We start from the raw sequence: 17688 nt of genomic DNA, 5'->3' as shown, positions 1-17688 counted from the left end.
AACATAGGGCTCCAGCACAGAAAATAAAACCCTTATACTGATTTTTATCCTCTACATAGGAATTTCAGTAGAAATCTGCGCTTTTTGTTAGACTACTAATTGCTACGTAGCATGTTAAGCTTCGGGAGTTTATCCAGCTGCTAGAGAAAAGAGCAACACAAACTTTTTCTGACTGGGTTTGGGGAAAGATAGTTTTTCAGTGCAGGGGAGCTTAGAGAAAAGATAGGAATGCATTTTGGTGATTGTCGTCAGTAAAGCTGACAAGTTAGCAGAGTTGCAGCACCCTGACTGGTTTTGTACATCAGTGTGACACATACTGCTGTAAAAAGTCACTTTACATTCTTTAGTTCTGCATATTACTACACTGCATATAGTGTATGTGCTTGTGTAAGTCTAGGATGTTCATTAACACTGGAACCAGTGAGTTTTTATTATTACTTCATACCATGGGCTTTTTTTATCTACTGTAGTAATGTCATTTAAGCAAAGGTTGGATTTTTCCGAAAAATCTATGTGAGAGGCGTGAGAGCTTTACTATGGGTGCCAATAAACCCAAAGTGCACCATTTGTTTCCTGTTTTAGGCTAAGAATAAAGAAATCACATTACTCAGTCTTCATCTACATTTCCTTGGATATTTTACCCATTTAAATCTTCAACAAACGAATCATGATCAACAATATTTAGCTTTTTTGAAGAACAAAAATGCAAAATCTACCAAAAAGTCCCCAAAAAACTCTTTAATGTCAAACAAAGGGCTTCAATTCTCTTCAGAAAATACACAATTTGCAAAAAAGTTCCTGCGGCCCTGTGCACAGAAATATTTTTATCCTATTTTTATTTTGTGATTTCTTGAAAACAAATGAGAACAAAGTATGCATCTTTGTTACATGCTTTTATGCCTGAGTGACTGAATAAATCACAGGTGAGTGGCTGAAAAGACTAAAAACATTCCTAAGATAATGGAACGAGTGAAAAGTAACTGATGTTCAAAGAAAAGCTTTGAAAAACCTTCAGAAAGCCTCGAATCTTACTGATTAAAACCATGTTCTCTCCAAAGTCTGATCACAGTACGGAGTGTCAAATAAAAAAAAAAGGCAAACACAAAGGCTCATGCACTTTACCAATTCTCTTTACGGTTAGAAAATAAGGCTAAGATACTCTCACACATTTTGATTCTTTTCTAGATTGACTCTAACAGTGAAAGGTATGTATAGTTTTCTCGAGTTGCGTAAAAGAAACAAGACAAGTATGACACACCAGTTTGCTTCAGACAAACAGGAGAAGCATGTGCAGCTGTACAGATACTGACTCTACAGATCAAGTCAAGTGTTGGACTCTTAGCCTCAATAACTCGGGCTGTCAGTGACAATACACTGTCTGATGTGTCACAGAAAACCCCATGGGACACAAAACACTGTCTTTTTTTATCTTCTTCCCTCAATCTCTTTCTGAAACAAATGTCTACCAAAAGGTCTGAAAATCAAATGAGTGACGGAGTTATATATTAATTATTAAAAATTTGAGAAGATTTTGGCAGCAGTGGAATTAGATAATTCATGCTACAGAACCTAACCTGTGACTTCTACAGAGACTGGGTTGCATCTGAGTGCTGTTCTCAAAATACCAACAAGTTTCAGTGTGATTAAAAAAGTGCTTGCATATCAGCTGCTGTAAGGTTTGCATTGCATTGACCCTGGCTAGTCAGTGGTGATGTTTTAAGCCTCTGTGCTATAATATGCACAGCAGAGCAGATTTGTTTGATGTAGCGTCTCTCGTTTCCTGACTGACCCGGGTGCAGCATCCACTCTGGACTCCTACATAATTTCAAATAGCATCCTGCTAATGAGCAAACATGACATATGTTTAACTGCATATGACAAAAATGTGTCCGTTTAGGTAACTCGTCACTCTAAATTGATCTTAGGTGTGGGTGGGTATGACACGCTGTGCTGTGTGTCTCTAGGTTAGCCATGGTTCAGATAAGAGTTTCTTGTGGTTACTGAATTGTGAGTTGGGGTGTTGTTGGACTCTGCTTGCTTCCCAAATATAACAAAGATAACTATTTGGCCATAGAGGCTGTTTGGGTCTCTCTGGATTGAGCTTCCTTCTCCTAAATCTCAAACTGTGGAGGTGGGAGATCTCTTTTAACCCATTTAGGCATTCTTTGAATGCAGTTCTATTGTAATGAGTCGCATCCACTACTTTTTTGGAAATGGTCTATTTGGATTGTGAGCTTGGATGTAAATATCTCTATGCATTTGAACAGCACTGCAGCATAAAGCATCCAGTTTATATAAATGATACCTACTACGACCCCTAGAGGGACATTTTTGACAAGAGAAAAACACATTAGATTCTTGGGCTTGTCATTCATTTCATTCTTGATTTGTGTTCCCATCCAGTACGAGTAAAAAGCAATTCCATGACTGGGGGAATAATATATCCAACATTTCTCGAACACATTCACAGCCTGATTCCTGTAATCTACCTTTGGGATGTTTGACAGGCAGGGTGAACTTGAAGATAAACTTCTCTAATACATAACATCCATCTATCATGTGTAAGAGCTTCTGGCAGTAGGAAAGGATACTCGCATATCACTGAAATGAGTCAGCTGCTTGGATTCCAGTCGTTTCAGACTACTGCCCATTTTACAATCCCGTGTGTGTGTGTATGCGTGTGTCAGTGTAGAGAGAGAATGACTATAATGCAAGATTTTTCTGAACACTAGTCCACAAGGTCACATCTTAGACTTTAGCTTAGTACAGTTTATGGACTTTGCTCAGCCACTGGACACAAACATTTAGTCCATGATTTATCAGCGTTTCTTTGAGGAGACACACAAGGGGCTGTTTAATAATCTGGGCAGATGCCCAGGGTAAAGAGGGCAACAACATCAATCACTCACAGCCGATGAAAAGACTTTAGCAGCCAGACGCCAGAGAGTAGAAATGACGAGAATCAGAGTAAGAACCTGATACAGCTGCTCCTAAAAAAATAAATAAATAAAAACACACTGGCTTCTTTCGTGACAGATAATTATGTGTTATGGTGTTATGAATAATTCCTTCATATGACCAGTGATGGATTAAAGGGAAATGCATGGAGAAGTAAGTTGAGTTCGAGGCGGATCAAAACACAGTAAATAAGAGGACTGAGTGTGTTGCAACTCTTTGTCCTCATGACCTTCAGCTGCATACATCTTTCAGTATGTAGTTGTGGGTGCAAACATGCCTGTGAGGCTTTCACTCTCGTTGCTTCATTAATCAGCTAACTGTAGTCCTGTTAATTAATCCGTTATGCCTCATCAAAGTTGAAAGAACTTGTTAAGAAGATTATCTATCACTGCTTCTCTAGATACATGGAGGTTCATCAGAGGCAGATCAATCGCACATTTTTCTGTTATCCTACAACATAGATTTTCAACAGCAGCATTTCTGATCTTCTTTGTCAAACAAAGGTTAGTTTTTAAAGTTTCCCCTTTATTTGTGATCCTCGTGTTAATCTGTAACATCAATGGGGTCTTGTCCAGGATGCATTTATCAATAACAAATAACCAGAAGAGATGCACCAATTGCTTGGCCAGAGACAAAAATTGTCCAGGTTCCAATTGATGTGTTACTCTGGTCAAATGTTTGAAAAGCAATCTGGTATTTGCACAAGAAGTGTTACTAAAAGGAAAATTAATTTTTTATGAAGATTTCTCTTGTGCTCACTTCACTGCTGAGCGTTTCCAATTAAAGTGCCAGCTGCCGGTTGGACATGTGACATATTCAGCTCCAGCCTATTTTGTTGGACATATCAGCTGCTATCTCGAGAGACATCAAAGTAAGACTTTTAAAACGTGTTTCCATGGTGATCCAGCTGTTATGTGCCAAGTGCATAACATGCATTAATATTATGTTGTAATTTAATGTACCACACCGAACAGTAAATTGAAACTTACTTGCTCTAATTCATATGTTGGAAATGTATTTTATAAAAAATCAATCAAAATAGAAAATATAATCATTTATTTTTATGTGTGCAATTAAATAAAAAGACAATTTTGAAGAGCTATAACGTAAAGCAGATATATGGTTATATTTCTACAGAAAGTTTGTGATTTATGGCATGAAGTCGGAGTTTGAAGCCTTGTTACACCCAAATATTTGTTTGTATTTACACTTTTCATTGCAATTTCAATACATGAAATATTGCAGATCATATTGGCTGAGATATTAAAGGGGAAAAAAAAACATAGAAAGGAGAGCAGCGGTCTCAAACTGCATTCCTAGAGGGCCAGAGTTCTGATATTTTTAGCTGTGCTCCCTGGTCTACACAGTTGAATTAAATGGTGTAACTGCTTCACCAGCATGAAGTCAAGCTCTACAGAGTTCTGCTAATGAACCAATGTTAGAGCCAGGTGTCCTGAAGCAGAGAGAAATCTAAAAGTTGCAGGACACCGGCCCTTGAGGAAAGAAGTTTGAGGTCTCTGTCTTCAACAAATATTAGCATAAGTAAGGGAAATAAAATCTGAGACCTGAACTGGCCAGTAAGCCGACAACCTGTCCACCTCTACCAAACTCTATACACTGCTTTGATAACGTCTCAATAATTAAAAATGGACAGAGCATGAGGGAATATGGTTTTGATGAGCAGTCTGAATAGTGGTGTTTTGCTCCGCAGGGAAACACTCACTAAGACAATTTAATTAAGGTGAATCCCCTTTCTGTAGATACATGGATCTTTGATATTAGTGTGTAATCACAAACAGCCCATCGGAGCATTGCGTAAGGGATTTGGGATTCTGCTAGATGATTCTTTCAACATGTTGTTGTTGCGCTTGACTCGCTGAGATTTGTTCTCAGTAACGCCGGCAAAGTGAAAGGTCACTCCCAAAGGAAGCAAATCTTTAAAGAAAACAGTGTAATTTTTAGAATTACCAAAGCAGCGAGAGAAATCCATATCTAATGCCAATATCTAGTGGGGAAATGTATCATCAGCTGGGCCCCTTCTGTGAAAATTTCACACTGTAATGTTTGATGTTGTTTTTAACCTCCAATGACCTAAAAACATTCACGACAGGGTTTTGGTGATTCTAAATTTGTAGCCGACATGAACGAGAACAAAAATCCCTTGGAGCAGCTCTCTGTGTGAGACCAAGGATAACTTTGAAGGAGCTGCAAAGCTACAGGGCAAATACTGGAGATCCTGTCAAAATAACCACTTTAAACTTCTCAAAGTGTAATGTATTTATGAGTGTTGTGTCAAAAAAGCCAATGCTGTAATACAACAGAAAATTTAAAGCAAGTCAAAATTCTCCTCAACCTCAGCCTGAAGCAGAAGAAGGTTTTAGAGCTGTGGAAAACATCCTACCATGTTTTAGTATTCAGAATATCCCATCAATCTGTCTTTATCAACAGGACAGGAGGACAGGAAAATGCCTTTATCCCCATCTTCAACAAACCCACTTTCATGTGGATAAAGCAGGCAGGAATATGTGGATCATATGAGTAACCTGAGCAGCAGCAGATTACGTTTTTGCCACGATGCCTCATTGCTACTATAGTTGCATAGAGTGAAAAATTGACATGAAACAGGAAAGTTCACACCACCAGTTTGATTTATATCCTGATATGTTTAGCAATTACAACCAACTGTAACCATCTTTAATAACTTTTTAAAGAAACTGGGAGCTAACAAGAGTTACCACATCATGCAATTTTCATTCAAAAATAATAAAACATGATTTAACTTAATCAGTAAGACAACACAGTACAGCAATGGTCCAGAGCATGAGCCACAACAACACTCATGTCTTTAAAGGGAAACACTGAAAAAGTCTGATCCAGGGGTTTTTGTGGTAAAGAGTCTCCACTTTGGGTCAGAAAAAACAAGCATCAAATACAAAGACCAATGAAATCATAGCAATTTTTGTTATTCCCTTACAGATATCAAGCAGGTATAACAGGTAAAAGTCACCAGACATAAATAGTTTGCAAGGTATTTACTAGTTTTTGATATTAGAGTAGAAAACGGTCTCCTAAACCTAGAATTACTTAGTTCTTCAACCATATAACCAACACTTAAAGTATTCTTTTGACCATTCACTGAACTTCCCCTGAAACTGTTTGGAGTCGCCCATATGGTGGTCCACCTCCCACTTAGAGACAATCCAGCCTCCTCCTTTGACAATCCCCAGTCTGGGAATCTTGCTGCAGAACATTTCAAGTGGAACCTATCCAGTTTGAGAAAGCTGCAGTTTAGCCTTGAGCACCTGGCACAAACATTGCTGGTACAATGTGCCAAAAGTTGCAAGGACTTACCCAAGAGGCGTGCCTCTTTAACCACAACAAAAGGGGAATCGAGTTTTCTGCCTCCGGTTAAATTTTGTATCTGCCTGAAAACACAAAAAACTGTTGTTGTTTTTTGTTTTTGTTTTTTAATGCTTAATTACTGCATTGATTGGCAACCATACAAGCAGGTGTACATCCCTGTCATTGTTTGACATCCATGTTTCACTCAGGTTCCAGTGTTTGTCACCACTCTTGGCTCTCTTCACACACGTTTTAATGGGTTTTTTAGTAATCCTGCTGACAACTGAAAGGTTTGCCATCTCTTAACAGGAAGCATCTCTTGCTCCAAATCTTGTTTTTATGTATAGACTGAGCAACACAGAAGGAGATCAGAAGGAGCCAGCGTGAGTGACAGCTGAAAATCCACTTTAATGTAAATACCAGAAGCCTTCCTTGTTCTTACCAGCCATCTTTTTTTTAGCATTGATTTAGGAGGTTTCTGCTTGACTGATGTTACTCACTCCCGAACTTTAGGAGCTTCCAGAATGACTGGAAAAACCTCAAAACAGAGATGCTTTGTTAAAAATGTAAGTTTGTTACTGTCATTAACATGCGAGAGAAATATTGACTTTTAATGTTAGTACAAAATCAAAATGTACCCTTACCAGAAGATCTGTCAGAGAACAAATGTCCCGCAGAAGGGATGTGGGTTGTTATCCATATAAAAAAGCAACATGCTTGCATAAAAATCGCTAAGCAGATTGGTACAAAGTGGGCTGACTCAGCTACGTCTTTCTGGAAAGTATTGAGTTTCATAACAGGAAGGGAATGGCCTGCCAGATTTTTCTTCTACAGTCACTTAAAAAAACCTGCTTAAAGTTAATGGATATAGACTATGTGATGATGCACAGCAGGAGACAGGCGTTGACACAAACACTAGCACAGCTGGATTATCAGATAAAGAACATGAGCACACCAGGTGAGGGGGGATCCAATAGGCTTAATTACGGAAACCGGAAGTCCCTTCAGTGAAGCCTCCATCCCAGCGCGAGGGAAGAGAATGAGGATACAGGCCATTTCCGAAGACAATAATGAATTTAATTAGCTGTGAGATACAACTGCAGGGGAATTCATAGTGCTCCGCGCGGTAATCCGCTTTCCCTAAGAATATTTCTGAGCGGGATTATCACCAGCAGAAGCAGCAAAGAGCTGGCAGCAGTATGAGGATCTGGGTCTGTGGAACTGCATAGCTCAGTGGCTGCAGATGAAGGGATAGAGTCAGGAGATAGTAGATTATTGGGAATCGTGAAGCACAAAGAGTAGCTCTTCACAAAGGCAAGCTGTCACCAGTTATAGTCCCAGTATGAAGTTTACAGTTGGTGGGCTTTTAATGTATTTAAATTCTGTTTGTTCAGAAATGAGTAAAAATCCAACATGCCGAAGGAATTCTTAAAAAGAATGAAATGGGTCCACAAGTTTGAATGCATTTTGTATTTTTTCTACTCTGCCCAGGTTCAACTACATACATAACATGCTACTATGACCCTTGACTGCATGCTTTTTGTAGCCATCAGCCACGTTCTGGCATTAATCCTGGCAGATGTTTGAGCATTTAAATGGTAGAGCTTCTTTAAATTGGTTGGCTTCTTGTTCTGGGCTTGGTTTTCAAACAAAGTCAGCTAATTTTCTGTAGGATTTTTGGAATCAGCTTCATGTTGTAACACCCGGTTGTGTCCAAGTTTCAAACATCCAGATGTTGATCTGAGGTAAACCAGAAGAAGTTGGTACTGCTTCCAATTTGTGTAAGTTGGAGATAGTAAATTGTGTCAAACAGTCAGCTATTGTTTGACGTTTCCAGACATAACTATTATTATTCTCTGTCCTTGGGGACAGCAGACAGGTTGCAGTACTGCTGGCTTTGTCGGGGGAAAAAGTAACAATACATTATTGTAGCTGTGTGGCTGCTCTCAGAGTGAATGACACCTAATCGCAAGCAGTCTATGTGGGTCGACGGGGTAGACAGCATGAATCTGCTACTCAAACCATAATTTTCAATTACAATAGGGGATTAATGGCAATCAGCACACCCAGGTGGTGCCTGTGATTAGCTAATCTACAGAAGCATGCAAAATGACATCTGTTCCACTTCACACCTCATGCTAGCTTTTACTTGTTAACATAACGTGCTGCAGCGTGTGAAAGGCCTGAGAGGGAGAGATGAGGTGACGAGGACACCTTTCTATGAGAAAAGTTTGTCCAAAAATGTGTCCTAATAGAAGACGAACAGCAAAAAGGTTCAGTGGTCGGGGTCGTCACCCCATTTGACGCAGAATCAGCTACAAAGACAAAAGCAGAGTAGAGGGAGCCAATTATAAGCTACATTTGCTGTGTTGAAAGGAACTTATGCTATGCAGCCTCTTGGCTCTGCTCCAGTAAAGCTGCCGCACGTAGAGAAATTAAACTTAAGACACTTCAAAGACGTTCTGCCATTTAATCAACACAAATCCACACCAATGAGGAGAGTTTTTCCTCCTCGTGCTATTTCCCCCATAAGTGGACAAAGTTTAATGCTCACAGCCAATCTTCTTAATAAGGAAGGAGAGTAATCTGAGAGGAGCAGCTAATTCAGAGGAATAAATACATTTTCATTAGCTGAGCACAGGCACTAAAGGAAACACTATGGAGGAGCAGGCTAGTTTTCATCAAGGGGCCTTGCTTAGATTGAGGCATCACTCAGTGTCACATTAATGACTTTACCTTATTGTCAGGACAGCTTGACTGTCTTCAATGCCATAAAACTACTATGAACAGCTGGCGAAATTATCCCAAAGAGGAATTTACAGAGTCCACAGGTCTGTGAAAGGTCTAATTCATTTTATTATCATCACTTTAAATGAAGCTAAATGAAGATTTTAACCTACTGAACCATTTAGTTTCTGAAAAAGTGGTAGTGAAAGACAAAAAAATTAAAAAATAAAAAATATAACCATCTCATTCATAAAGTGACTGTCCCCAAAGTCATTCCAGAGAAGGCGAGCCTCTCGGGTTTTATCTTACGTCTATAAAAACTTGTTTTTCTCATGTCTTTTCAAAATATCGTCTCCAAAATTCAGGTCAAACCAAGATCATCTCTTCTCCCAAATAGTTTTCTGCCTGGTTGTTGAGCAAAATACTGACTCAAAAGTGGGCGGGCATCATCACATTAAAAATGTGTAAATCTGTATGCGACGTCATTTAGTTTGCAGCACAACAATGGACCACATCAAGCTCAAGTTGCTGTTAATTATTATCATCAGACAGATGATTAAATTCCCAGAGCAAATGGTTGATAGAAGGCAGAATGTTGAATGAATAGTAAATAATCCCAGCAGAAAATCTAATGGCAACGTACAAAGGGGAGTTTCAAAGTTAGAGATGTCTTTTTCAAAAAAGACGAGGTCAGCACCTTTAAACAGACAAGAGAAACATTCCCAGGACTTATTTTGTGAAGGACACGCAGTGGGAAGACAATCAACTAGACATTTAAAAATCTCATGAGACAGATTATGTTTAAAAATATGTATGTATTTGATGTGGAACCGATTGCTGTGGTCTTTGTAATAAAGCAATAGTAGAGTTTCCTGGTACTTTGTGGGAAAATGTTTAGATGTCAGAAAATGTCACTTTTTTAATCTGTGGTAAATTAAATGTAGCACCATAGGCTAACTATGTACTTTAACCCTGTAGTTAGAACATATCCAGTTCTTACAGTGGTATCAAAGCAGATTGTATCTCCAAACATAAGGACTAAGTTGTGGATAAACTTGCTAAAATATGAGTTTATGGCATTTGTTGAAAGCACTGGCTGATAGGAGTTTAACAGTTCATTCAATTTGTCCTTGGACACATGAATTTCCAACTTGATAATCAAATGGAGAGCCACATCAAGTCAGAATATTCATTCAGAAAGTCAGAGGTTTCTCACTATTGCAAACTTCAAATCCATTATAGCTACCCAGCATAAAAAGCACACCGCAGGTTATAGCTATCAACAATCACCTCTAATGTTTTCAATCTCAACAAATCAGTCATTTATATGATTCAGTACAAGATCTGGTTACCAACATGTTCCTTTACTGTATGAATGCAAAAAATACAGTAAACTGTCTTGGCTGCTCAGTAAAACGATTAGCGACACTCACTGATATTTAAACAGTGGACTACATCTCATTCATAGTTCAGTATTTGAAGAATATGTACCTGTTCACAGATTTTTACATAGAACCCATCTAAAATATTAAAGAAAAAGTCATAGCTTAGGAAGCTAAAGGCATAATTGACACGCTATTGGCTAAAGCATTTGCAAAGCAACAAATCCACAAGTGACCTTCACTCCTACATGAACATTAAGCAGAAGTTCAGCTTTTACTTTAGCTACAGCTCACAATGTTTTATTGACACAAGTTTCTATATAGTCAGCTACCAAAAGAGGGATGGAGGGAGCAGCTACTGTGTTTTCATACTGCTGCCTAAAGATTTCAATGACAACTAAAAGTGTTGATGGTAAAATGTTCACTCCGTTATCTCAGTTTTCCAAGGAGCTTTATCAAATGCTGACATCTTGAAACACACTGGAGAACACCCACATGCAATCAGTGCATCAAAACTGGTCATGTAGTATTCCTCTTTGTTTATACTTTTATATGAGACTAGAAGTGCAGTCAATGCATCTGACAGCTGTTTGCTCTTCTATTAAGACAAAACAGTCCATGCTGTTCTTTCATATTATGACAGTGGTTAAAAGAGGTTGTTCCACGCGAGTGTGTTCACAAAAGGGCTTCATTTCACAGACATTAGTCCTGCCAAAGTCAGGTATACATTTCCCTGGTCAGGTGGGAATATGTGTAAGCAGAGGAGGGTTCATTCTGCCAGAGCAAAGACATGCCATCATGTTTAACTCAGGCCCAGACAACAGTTTAACATTAACAAGTTTAACGTTTGAGTTTAAGGCCCAAGTAGGTGGGAAAACTTTATACAACAAATCCCAGGGCTGTACATACAGTAGGAGGTCAATGATTATCCAGCCAAAGCTGTTAGAAAGAGGTCAAAGTTTTGGACCAGGCAGCTAATTTTTAACTAAAGCAGGCAAACGAATGGTGACCATAAATTGTGTGAAGACTTTTTTCCCCTTGTGTTATCATTATTAGGCAGTTCTGCAGTACACAAACTGACTTTTGTCCCTTCAAACTGCGTTTTAATCAACATTGTACAAAAAGGCCTGGATACCAATCTAGAATCATAGCATTTTGTTATGGTGTTTGCTTTGTCTGTGTGGAAGCTAATGCTTATTAGTCGCCTCAAAGTTAGTCATTCCTTACAAAAACTTCTGAATGCACATCTGAATAAAATGTGATAATCACCAAAGTTGGTGTGAATTCAACAACTTCAGGCAAATCTATAGAAGATTTTCTACAGAACATTACACTATTTAAGCAAAACAGACTTACTGCATTCTGAATCAAAGCTTTGGACTGGAGAACTTAAGGGCCTCAGAATTTATGGCCGACATGCTACATTTTCATAGCAACAGTGCATAGTCATGGATTCTCTTAATACACTTCAGACATAATGATGCATTTCTTTTTGCAACAGCAAAAAGTCTTTTTGCAACAGCAAAAAGTCACCAGCTGTTCATCAGTATTTCAGTTTCTGTCATCAGCTCGAGCCTTTTAGTCGAAATATTCATTTATATGCTTTAGAAAGCAAGAACATTTAGATATACATGTATTTATATGTGTATGTGTTACGGCCTTGGGCCTTGTAGGCTGGGCTGCAGGTGTCTTGTTGTCTGTCTTTGTGCTCCTCCGCTTTTCCAGGTGTCTCTGATCCATTGATTGGGAGCGCAGAGTACTTGAACCTGGCTGTCTCCGTCTTCTGCGTCGCCCTCAGCGTCCACTCTGCCGCTGTGATGTTTGGTTGCCAGGCCCCAGCTCCCCTCCTTTTGCACTTTTGAGTTCGTCTGTGTTTTGGCACTTCAACACTTCCATATGCACTCATACAACACATCCAAGCCTTTGCATTACACCACTGATACTGATATCCACAATCCATTGTTGTTTTTGTTAATAAATATTCATTTGTATGCACTTTAACCGCAGCATGGTCTACTGTTTTTGTTACGACCCTGGGCCAGTCGTAACAGTATGTATTATAAACACAGCTTAACTTTTTCTACATTTTATGTTACAGACTTATTCCAAACTGTAATAAATCTGTCACTTTTGTCAAATATTACACAAATATTCCATTATGCAACGTGAAACTTTTGCATACTATATATTTTTACAAATTTCAATCAACTCAATTTTCCATAGGTAGACTGAATTTAAACTGTAGAAACAATTTCAAGCTTCATAGAAACCAATGTGAATACTTATGTAAATGTAATTTCTTGGTTTTCTGTTCTCAATAAAACTCTATTCCACATTTTCATAATAGAGTATTTATGTGTGGAATCTTAAGGAAGGAGATTAAGTTAATAAGTTTTGGAATAATGCTGCGCAGCAAGAAAATGTGGAAAAGGTGACGTGTCTGTGGCCAGGTCAAGTGAACCTCTTTTTGACTAATGTCACTTACTGTGGAACAGGGACTTCAATTTATGATGCTGGTGCATTGTTATTAAAAATGATAAAAAGCATTATCAATGCTTTGGATGAATGAGAGTGAGAGAGAGAGGCAGAAAGAAATGACAGTAATTGTATTCTGCAAGGATGAATGCAGAAACGTCACCGTAAGCCAAATCAGTTAGCAGTAGAAAGGTCTTTCGAATAAGATTAATCAGAAGAAACAGACAGCGGTCACAAGTCGCTCTTAAGATTCGCATCTACGCCACTCTAAAGCCACGATGTGTGAAATCCACTGCATATATTCCATCCGACTCCGGCGGCTTTCAGGTCCTTTATATGCCTGGTACGTTATCCGCCTCGATAAAAATGCTAAATGCAGTTCACACAAAGCAAAAAGGATCACTGTCAAGCAAAGCTATCTGGGGGAACAGCAAACACATGTGGACAAGAATGGAAAAGAGCAGAGCAAATCAGCACACACACGTCTGATCTGACTGCCCACGTAATTGAGATCAGGTAGTCCTCAATCAGCAGCCGAAACATAAAAGCTCTGAGTAGCCTTGAGTAGTCCCTAATGTCAGATTAGTGTCAGGGTGCTTTCAAACATTTCCTCACCGCGCTGCATTCAGGTCACCGAGTAGTTCGGGAGAAGGAGGGGAAAAAAACAGTGTAAGACAATGAGCAGAGAGAGAAGCATCAATCATTCTGGTACCTTGTGGGGATTTCTATACACACGTACACTGCACAGACTTTTTAGTCAAGAAGTAATGACACAGTTATTCAGTCTACAGGGAGTATGTAAGGCGATTGATGTTTGGTAGAGAGCTGCTGTTAGTTCTCTCTCAAACAGTCAAAAAGTAGGAACGACAGCTGTTATAAGTTAGGAAAGTTTAGCTTTTCAGAATATTTCAGATTTTTTTTTTCTTCTGGAACACATCTTAATCAGTAAGATGCAGCTGCACGATTAATAGCAAACACTATAGAAAGTTTGAAAACTTGGTGGGAAAGTAGTAACAAAAGATTGAGAGGCAATGTGCCTCTTCCCGTAAAGAAATAATCCAACATATCACAGGATGAGACAGTGCAGAAGTCTCCTGTCTTCCTTTCTTTAACTATATCTTCCCTCCAAGAAGTCAGAATTATTTTTAAAATTATGCAAGAAAATTTCAGGGTTTTAGAAGATTTGTAACTTTTTTTCCCTTCAATAATTTGCAGATTTTTCTGGCTTTTCTCAGTTGAGCAATATTATGTTGGAACTTGCCTTACGTCTAACAATTTCCAGTACATGTAATGAGAGAAAATTTGCCTTTCCACAAACTAATAACATTGAGTTCACATCATTTGAAGTTGCCAAAGGAGGTCTAAGTCAAATATTTGTGTTTTGTTTTTCTCTGTTTTTTAGTTAAATTCAGTGGAGTTTATTTATATTCTGAATGGCCGCAGCAAAAACATTGGAGATGAAAGAAACAACACTTCATGAATATTAGTATAATTTGGTTACCAGGGTTGCTGCAGAGCCTAAAAATGTCTATAACAGATTACTAGTCTCACTTTGTTGTGGAAATTGTTAAGGGTATATTTTAAAAAGCACATTGAGAAACACATCAAATTTGCCTTTTGGTTAATTTTATATGCCATTTTTGCGCAATCTTTTTAAGAGCTATGTGCAGGGCATAAACTGGCACAGAACCCCAGAGCCGCAGGTTGCACATTCTCACTATTCTAGTAAAACAGAAGAAGAAAAAAATCCCAAACTCTTTAAACATCAGTCTGTTTAAACCTTGGCGATTTCAGGTGTGCAATAAATAATTTAATGGAAAAGCAATCCACTGAAAGTGGCCTGCTATTGAACTCATCATGAGTCAGAAATCGGGCACTCTTCCAACATTGTTTTTTTAAATGTTCAGAGGAGTTTCTGAAGTTGTTCTAAATTATTGTTTAATGCCACTCTGGAGCACACATTCTCTGAATTGTTGCAAAATATAAAATAATCAAAACTTCAGCAAAACACTGCAAACTTTTCAGTAGTCAAAAGTTATTGATGTAGGAAAATCTATTGCAAAATTTTTTTATAAACAGCACATTTCCCTTGTGTGCTCCACACTGTGCAAGTTTGAGTTTGGAATCTCTCTTTAGGAAGAGCAAAAATATAATCCAAGACTGATTCATGCTTTTGCCCTTTCTACTTCAATATCTCGCTGAATTCCCTCACAGCGAGCATTTTGACTTTCCGCAGCAGGAGAAGGATAGGTGTACCTAAAAACATTAACTGAGTCTCTGTTCATTAAAATGTCAAAGCAAAGTCATAGCAGTATGACACCGAGACAGCACGTATCCAGACTAAAAGCAGTCAAATGAAATCCTGCTTTCATTTACTGAATTATCACCCAGTTCACCGACACGTCAACATGTCTACTGACGCAGTGCAGCGGTGACATTGACATGGAGGGAACTTTTCAGTCAGTAAAAAAGGAGTCTCTGTTGGAGGCAGGTGTAATTTGCCAAAGTATGAAAATGATGCAGTGCAGATTCAGAATGAGGACCAAAGTGTCAGGGTAGCACTTTTATGGTAGGTTCAGAAAATTAAATAAACAGATTCAGTCCAAAGACTGTGGCGTTGCAGCACTGATGGAAAAAAAAGAAAGAAAGAAAGAAAATCCAATACTGCAAATAGAACTGGCATTTCTTTCAAGTAATGATGATGCCGAAGGAATTCATAACACCAATTTTAATATTAGAGAAAAATAACCTCAGTAATAATAAAGTGGAGTTTTCAAATGATTAATTCATTTATTGCAGAAAAAAGCAACCCAAACCAACCTGAGCTTATGTGAAAACATAATTGCCTCTTTGCCAGATAATAAAATATCTGAGCCATTGGGAGTTCAGCAAACCACAGTGAGAGCCTTTACACACAAATGGAGAAATGATCAAACAACAGAAGTCAAATTTCACAGCAGACGCCAGCCTACCAAAATGAACACAAGAGAGCATCAATGAGTCACCCAGGAGGTAATAAAAGACCCAGAACCACATCTAACATCATCTCTGCCTCTGTTAAGGCTATTCTTCATGATTTAATAAGCAAGAGTGCAAAAAAATGGCATAACTGAAAATATTTGAAGGCATGCTGACCAAAATGATCACACAGACCTAGCTCACGTTTTCCAAAAATGTCTTGATAATGCCAAATACATTTTGGGGATACTGTCCGGTGAACTGACAACAAAACAAACTTTTTGGAAGTTCTGCATCCCATTTGATGTCTTATCAAACCAATAGCATTTCAAGCCATAACTACAGCATAGTCAGACACACTGGTGGTCTTGCGCTGCATTGTTGCTCTAGGACCTAAATGATTTATTGTATTGATAAAACCATGAATTCTGTTTTCTGAAGCAGAAAGTCATGAAGGAGAATACCATGATATTAAGCTTAACCACGTTTGATTAAGATTAATGTTCTTCATAACGACAATGATCCAAAGAATACCATCAAATTCATCTGTGAAGGACTTTTTAAAAAAAACAAAGAGGACACTTTTGGGTGGCCTAGTCAAAGTCTAAACTTAATTCTGATTGAAGGTCATTCAATGACCCAGCAATGTGTCTCAATTAAATTATTACTGAAAAGAAGACCAAACCATAATTCATCCGCAGTGATATAAAAGAGACATTAAAAGAAATGTCTTGTCTTTGCTGCCAAGGGCGGCACACCCAGTTATTACATTTAGAGAACAAATGTTTCTTGTATCTAATCAGGTTATCTTTTATATTAAATGTCCTTGATGATCTGAAATATTTAAGTGTAACAAAAATGCAAGAATGGATGAAATTTGTTCAAAAAATGAGCATCAGGGTGAAAAAGATCAAGTCTTAATTTCCAACAATGGGTGTTAAGACGACCTCCCTGGAGGCTGATGTTGCTGCAATCAACACGCTGCATGCAGTTATCTTCTGATTGCCCTTGGAAGTTGGCACAGAGATCCTCCATTATACACAACAATCAATAGCTGGATTCTACCTACATCTAAAGGTTCAAGAAAGTTTGACCTTTTCAAGACCTTCTATTACCACTGGCAGACCCTTCTAGCACTCTCCTGAGAAATAGTCTCAGCTGTTTTTCCCTCAGGGGAAAAGCCATGACAGCTTGTTACCGTTTCGCTCTAGACAGGTGTTTCACACCACAACTCCACACAAGGACATCACTGCATGCAAATAGTCATTTCAGCATGACGAGTTAACCTGCTTCAGGAAAGCTTTGGTTGGTTTCCAATTGGCCAAGAGAAAAAAAAGGCCAAATAAATAAAACTGCTGTGACTGACCTGTGAAGAGGAGAGAATAAAAGCAACTCTGCCAAGCTAATCTGCAATCTAGCCTTTCTGTAAATGCAAACAATGTACTGGAAACCATAGAATAAGGAAAAGTAACATATTATTGTTAATCTTACCTGGTTTTTGGGTCAGCCGATATTGAATCAATGGAAAAGGAGATTTCACATGAAAGACAGAAAAGAGAAAAACAACATTTTGTCAGTAATGGAACAAAATACTCAGTACAAATAAGTCTTTCTTATTTATTAGTTTAAAAAAAATTTGACTGAAACGTTCTACAAATGCATGGTTGTGTGTCCTGTGTGTCTCTGTGTTGCCCTGCGACAGACTGGCGACCTGTCCAGTGTGACCCCGCCTCTTGCCCGAAACGTTAGCTGGAGATAGGCACCAGCAACCCTCCCGACCCCACTAAGGGACAAGGGTGCAAGAAAATGGATGGATGGATGGATGGATGGATGGATGGATGGATGG

At 38.5% G+C, this 17688-nt stretch overlaps 1 protein-coding gene across 4 annotated transcripts in view; it reads right to left on the bottom strand.

The window, feature by feature from the left end:
• Window positions 1-17688, bottom strand: part of magi3a (membrane associated guanylate kinase, WW and PDZ domain containing 3a) — a 133115-nt gene that overhangs the window by 62623 nt on the left and 52804 nt on the right. The window contains exon 1 of one of the 4 annotated variants that reach the window (XM_017305878.1): window positions 17334-17403. The exons of the other annotated variants lie outside the window; for them this stretch is intronic. The gene's annotated coding sequence lies outside the window, so the exon portion shown is untranslated. Of the gene's footprint in view, window positions 1-17333; window positions 17404-17688 lie in introns of those variants that run through there. 4 annotated transcript variants of the gene reach the window in all.

Source organism: Poecilia reticulata, linkage group LG7, assembly GCF_000633615.1.
Source record: "Poecilia reticulata strain Guanapo linkage group LG7, Guppy_female_1.0+MT, whole genome shotgun sequence".
NCBI classification, from domain to species: Eukaryota; Metazoa; Chordata; class Actinopteri; order Cyprinodontiformes; family Poeciliidae; genus Poecilia; species Poecilia reticulata.
This window is presented reverse-complemented; position numbering and strand designations above follow the sequence as displayed.